Genomic DNA, 6,762 nt, shown 5'->3' with positions numbered 1-6,762 from the left:
GATTCTAACTAAATAACGAGGTAAGAGGGAAGATGAAGTAGGACCCTTCTCAGATGTACACAACAGACACGAGTGGCAGCAGAGGAAGTTCCAACTGGGTAATATGGAGAGCGCTCATCAAACTCTCACTGTTTTCCAGTTGTAAAATAATACGATCAAAGTGAGAATAATCAGCTCTCATAAGCATCAGTCAGTACTGTGGTGAGGACAGAATGGTGCAGATCAGCTCCCTGAACAATGGAAGCCAATATCTCATCTTGGACACGTGCTGAAGTGCCCTTATCTGCAACCAGCCTTGTGTGAAACTCCGGTGCAGCAGAGAAGAGCATTATGACTGCTTGGCATAGCAACAATACTGAATGATTCATGACATGAGAGCAAATTCATGAGAGAGCTCCCAGACACGGTCCCTCTTTTGTGATTTTCCTTTTGCTAGCTGAAAATTCCAAGGCAAAGACAACCCACCTTGAAGCTCTCAGTCCCAGCTAAAGCAAAAATACATGAGCCACACTGCAAATGAAGAGCTGTTCAGTTTGATCCTGGACATCTCATGAGATTCACACAAGGATTTCCACTTGTCCTGTGATAAAACGCATTGGACAGAAGCTCCATACTCTCATGTTCAGTCTTGAAAAGCCTTAATGGGATTCTACAGAGTTTGAACTTGAACCAGGATCTCTGGAACTCACCTTGTCACAAAACCTAGTCAAGGCATTAAGGCTTCCACACCTCACTTTTAGTGGGATAGGAACTGCATGGGGCATCCAATGAGCTCCATGCTGCAAACAGACATAGAGCACATACAAAATGTCCACACAGAGTCTAGTTCTTGCTGTATCCATTACAGGCTGGCTCAGTGCACACAAAGAAATCATCAGTCACAGCATGGAAAGGAAAGGGCTGTAAACAGTCTGAGTCAACATTTATTCCTTTTGACAGTGATCCCTGCATACAGCAGCCAAGGATCTTGGATTCTGAGCTGACATTCAGCTCGGTGTTGTGGCGAGTTCTTTGTGGAGGAAACGTCCATTAATGATATTGACTAAATATTTGCATTATTGAATGAATAAAAGTGATAGATCTGAGTCTGTTATTTGCCATCCTTCCCCTGCCTTTCAGGCTACCAAGTGCATGAAGAGCAAGAGGAAATACTGAATACGGAAGCACAATATACTTTGATTTTACTTACAGAACTACTTGTGCCTGTCAACTCCATTTCCACCCCTAACAAAATGGTTTGCTAATCAAAATTCAAACATTCAAAACTGTGGGGGAAAAAAAAAGCAGTCCATGGGAAGAGCACGTTCCATTAATCTGCAGCCAACAGCTGCAGCACTCAGGACAGGCAATGTGAAAAAGCACGTGGCCAAACAGTGGGGATGTCCTCCATCATGGTGGAATGGAGGTTTGCTTTTGTAAACACCAGAGAGTCTGAAATAGCTGAAGGAAACAAGTCAAATCGCAGCATAACTGGAAGGGATCCCTGGAGGTCTCTAACCAAAGCTCAAAGCTGGGCCAACCCAAAAGCAGGTTACCCAAAGCCCAGCTGAGATCTGAATTTCCATCCCCAGCTGAGGATATCTGTAGATTACAATTTGTGCTCGTAGCAAGGGATGAAAGAGAGGAGGAAAGAGTTGTTTCCCTGTGGAAGCTGCTCCCCTGATGACAAGTGATTCCATTGGACCCATGGAATCACTGTGATCCAGTGGTCCCATTGGAGCATCCCAGGGGAGTGTGTTCTGACAGCACTATGTGGAAGCAGACAGAAAGATGGTTAGAGATGGTTACACAGGAAGGAGAGAAAGCAGAAAATGCAGAATAATGTAGTAAAAAAAAAAAACAAAAACACAACCAAAGATGGTGGTTTTATTATATAATGCATTTATCAACAGTGTTTAGCTGCCTCCGTTGCATAGAGTAGAACAGTGCAGAAAGATCAGCCCTAACGTTCAGTTCCCTGAATTCCTCTCCTTGAAGACAAATGTCTTCATGGCAAGATGTCTTAGATACAGTTGCCTTCAGGAATCTCCCCCACATACAATGACTGCTCAAGGATGATGGAAGAGTGGCCCCACAATGACATTGGTCAGATATCCCAGCAATATTGATAACAACCCATCAGGACCTACAGACTTGTGTATGTCCAGTTTGCTTGGATGCTCCTTTCAACATCTAACCGAGGCCAGTTGACACACAGATGGCAAAAAAAATCAGCCTGGAAGGGCCACATAGACCTCACTGCAGAAACTGTTTGCTCCAGAAGGAGGTTAAAAACCCAGACATGATATTTGCACATGGTCCATTTCGTATGGACTCATTCAGTTTCATAGTTATACTTCAAGACCCAGTCACATTCTATATATATATACACACATATATATACACACGCACTTAGAAGGTCCCCACATTTAGAATATATAAAGACACAGTGGGACCAGGATTTAGCAATAGTGATTTTCCCTGCAGGTCATCGCAGTAGCCACGAGGAATGATGTTACCACGTAGCATCCATCCTCTTCCTGCAATGGGAAACCACACTGATGGGCCACCTGATAACCAAGGCTCTTGCACCTGGGGTGAGCAGGGCTTTGTTCAGTTCATTAAACAGAGAGACAGCCAACACAACCAAGTTGTTTTTATTGTGAGATGAATGTTGACATAAGGACAGCAGGCTACTTACTGAGCTTCATATTATATTCATATGATATCCTGGATAACACCTGAGTCTGGGCTGCTTTCTATTGTTCATGCATGTTAATAAGGTGGGTTTTTTTTTCCCCCTATTACTAGGTCCCCTTTTGTGGAGCTGCTTTCATTTTTATACCACATTCAAATTCTGTTCTCTTGAAATAATTGCTCTGATATCTGGCATTGTCATTATGGGAGTATTTTGGATGTTTCCCCTGGGTCTGATCCAATTTCTTCCCAAGAACTTGAAGCAAGCGCCCCCAGCCACAGCGAGGCAGCTCACAATGAAGCTTCAACGTCTGAGGAGTTCAGTCATTTACTTCTTTTAAGGTTCAGGCAGACAGCTAGAGAAGGTAAATGCTGTGCTCACAAAGTCCAACAGATCATTTGCATTGCTCTGGATTAAAATAAAAACTTCAAGCACGGCAATTAAAACAATCTAAGCATTAAATTAACAGTTAAACAATATCTGCTTCTTTATTTGATGTTTATTCTGCCTCACGAAGGGAGATGCTTAGCCCGACAGCTTCTCAGACAGGGCTGTGGTTCCCACTGATGATAGCAGCTGGTTCTGCTCAGCTTTGGAGGGCAGCACCCAGATGAAAGGCTGCTCCTTATGGAAAACCCAAATGCTAAGCTGCTGGAGACAAAGCTGGGTAGAACAAGCAGACCCCAGATGCAGAGCACTGCAGAACTGCTTTGGGCCCCACTAGGAAAGGGAGGGCACAGCAACGAGGCAAGGCACAGAGCTTGTAACACCACCACACAACTGCCCGTGTTTGCACATTTCCTGCTGAAGCAGCCTGAGTTGGGTGAGGTTGATTAAAGCATTGTTGGCTCCAGGAAATTACTCTCCCTTTTTTGCCCAGCCTCCATCTTCCTGCCTTTCAAATTTCATTTTCCTGCATCGTTCCTATTCATTCAGGTCACATACATGAAGGCAAGGAACGCCTTTAATATTACAGGGGAACCTCATCCAGAATGGGGTCTTTGGGTGCTTCTCTCAGAGAACTGCAGCTGCTGAGCTGAACCTCACCGAGCAGCTCTCTGATCGTGTGAGCATTGCACAGGAGCAAGGTTAAATCCACAGGACAAATCTGAACTTCTTGCTGTTAGAACATCACCACGTGAACCTCCAGAGGAGGACTGATAGTTGCGACTTCCTCCTTGTAGCTGTTATCCCAGCATTAACACCTGCCTGCACTGCAGGAGTTTATGGGTGAAATCTGTTGGAAAAGTGGGTGAGCTGAAATAGCACTATAACTGCCTGCAGACCTCAGATACCCATCCCTCTCTCTTCATGCATTTTGAGGCTGCAATTATGCCTATTCAATGTCAGTTGGATTTATGCTACTTTCCTAGAGAACATTCACTTGGAAATCACTTTATACTCCCTGCAGGAACCTTTCTCAGCTACACCCCAATAGTCTATGGATGCTTATGATCACACAGTAGCAGATACTGGCTGTTGGCAGGACATTCTCCATAACCAATCTCCTTACGAGTTGCAAGCTCAGTAAAATAGTAGAGGCCCTCCATTCCCATTTCCAGCTAGGAACAGAGCACACAGTCAGTCCTCCTTTTGAGACTAGCACTGGTGTGTTGCTGCTGACTGATTTCTGTCAAGCTCAGCTCTCCCTGCTGAAGTTGTAACTCACCGTCCTTGCTGTGGGTGAAGTCGCACACGCTTTGCTTGTTTATCTTCACTTGTTCTTCCCTTTTTAGCTTTTCCTCATGAAGCGGGACTCACTTTAAGCCTCTATATTCTAGACGTCTGAGTGAGTCATCCTGGGAAGTCGGTGAGCAGTAAACTCTCCTAGGAAGTGATTAATCTGACATAGGACCTCCCTGGGTCTGGGCAACCACACCTGTGCATGGAGAAGTTGTGCAAATCATTCCAGGGTGGTTTCTTAGTTTGGGTTTCTTCCTATAACTGAGTCCTCTTATTAACTTCTGCTTCACCAGAAATAGCAGAACCACCACACCTCATTGCATTTTACACTGCATCCATAACAGATAGAAAAAACACCGTTAGGGCAATTAGAGACTCTAGATAAATGCTTATAAAATGTATATCTAATATCTGCTTTGCGGTCTTTCCAAATGCTTCCGTTTTCAGGATGCTTTTCATGGTGCCTACCTGGTTAGTGCTGAGATCAGAGAAGCAGCCTGTCCTGCCAGCCAGCTGCTGAAGGGGACCCTATAGCAATGCATGGAACTAGAGTGTAACACCATGAAAGTACAGCAGTGACAGCAAAGCAGCAAGATCACAAGCTACTACAAGAGAGAACACGTGCAAATGCAACAGCTGTGGGCACAGACACAGAAGGAAAAGTCTGCCTACCTTCAGAAGGCCTCAGGTACACAAAGATCTCCAGTGAGAGACCCTCACCTCCATTGCCAGCCCTTAAATGAGGTCTGAGAAGAGGTGGATCCTGGCTTAGGTCCATTGCATGCACCTGAGCTCCCCTGGGTTGGCCCTGCCTTCCCACCAGGTGCTCAATTACTGCTTCAAGCCATGACTTAACATTTGTGCCAGGAACCCACAACGTTTGAGCAAAACGCTGAGAAAAGCACGTTGTAAACACAACAGAGTCTGATCCTGGCCAAGATAAACATGCCTGCAGGGTTTTGGATAGTTAGAACTGAGTATTTCAGGTGGTCAGAACCTTCCCAGAGCCACAAGGCTGCCATGCAGCTTTTTCCTGGGTCACTTCCCAGAGGCCACGGTGAAAGCCATGTTTGGTTCCCTGATGTGATGGGAACAGGCAGCTCACGGTCACGTCTCAACTCCAAGGAGGCACAACTGCTTGTGTGTATGTTTGGTTTCATGTTGTGTGTATGTTTGGTTTCATGTTGTGTGTCTGTTTGGTTTCATGTTGTATGTATGTTTGGTTTCACGTTGTATGTATGTTTGGTTTCATGTTGTATGTATGTTTGGTTTCATGTTGTGTGTATGTTTGGTTTCATGTTGTGTGTATGTTTGGTTTCATGGCTCCTTTTGGTGAAACATGAAGAATCTAACAAGGTGTGCAGGTGAGAATTAACAGTTAGCTTGTCATTTTAGACACTCAGGAAGTGAATCCAGGACCTCATAGTAGCAGGGCAGAGAGTTAAGAACCTCACGTTGTGGGTTTTTATAACCCACTTCTCCTTTCAGGCCTTTTTCATGTGGTTTCCAGTGTCCCCACAAGGCCTGAAATCCCATTTCTATTCCTTCAGCAGAGATACAGCCGTGCAGAAAGCCCAGCCTGCAGCCAGCCACGCGTTCGTCAGAGTTCTGCTCTATTTTAAGGACTCATCATTCCAGAACAGATCTTCTTCCCAAAAAAGAAATGGTACGGGGTGCTGTGCAAGAGGGATGGGGGTGAATCCTTTGGGTGGGAAACTCCGGAGAGATTCTCAGCTTCAGCTTCTCTGAAACTGGTGAGATGGGAACAAGAGAAGAGTCAAGGAGATTCTTGCTGTGCTGAGCTGAGTGGGGTCACTTTCCTGAGCAGGCAGGGTTGCTGTCCTGTCCCTTTGGATTTGTTAAAGCGCACGGATGCTTTGAGGGTGGACAGATGATGCCATTAGCTGTAGGAATCATCTGCGCTTGCCTAAGAACACCTTCCTCTGAGGAGCAATTAGCAAGAAAATGCTAAACAGTCTGTTTTGTGTTACACGATCATTAGTTAGAACAAGGCTTAACAAGGCATGTAAATGACACTGCAAGGAACTGACAGCTCTCTGCTGCATCAAACGCTGCCACAGCTAAGAGAAGCCTTCCCACAATGTTAAAAGCTCACTGCAAGACTCCTGTGAGAAAAGTGACATTGTTCTGTATTTCACTGAATTTCAGCTCTTTAGCACGGAGCAGTTCGTGGAGCTTACCCCAGATATTTGCTCCATCAGCTGACACTTGTCCACATCTGGTGGAAGTAAATCATCAGTGAGCAAAGCAAATATCTGTAGGAGCACTGGAAAGCTACAAAGGTGCCCAGTGGATCCTGTGGGTGATTTCCATCATCCAAAGAGGTTTTCCCCATAAGGAATGGGATGGTTCAGTCCGGAGCAAAGGATGCTCAGGGGAGA

The 6,762-nt window shown here is 45.2% G+C and overlaps 1 long non-coding RNA gene across 1 annotated transcript; it reads right to left on the bottom strand.

The window, feature by feature from the left end:
* Positions 1-1,894: 1,894 nt before the first annotated feature.
* LOC140261790 (uncharacterized) lies at positions 1,895-5,066 on the bottom strand. The gene is made up of 3 exons (XR_011905770.1): positions 5,033-5,066; positions 4,829-4,888; positions 1,895-4,689 (listed from the first exon to the last, which is right to left on the bottom strand). It is a non-coding gene; the product is annotated as an uncharacterized lncRNA (long non-coding RNA).
* Between the last annotated feature and the right edge of the window lie 1,696 nt (positions 5,067-6,762).

This window comes from Excalfactoria chinensis, chromosome 22 (genome assembly GCF_039878825.1).
Source record: "Excalfactoria chinensis isolate bCotChi1 chromosome 22, bCotChi1.hap2, whole genome shotgun sequence".
NCBI lineage: Eukaryota > Metazoa > Chordata > Aves > Galliformes > Phasianidae > Excalfactoria > Excalfactoria chinensis.
This window is presented reverse-complemented; position numbering and strand designations above follow the sequence as displayed.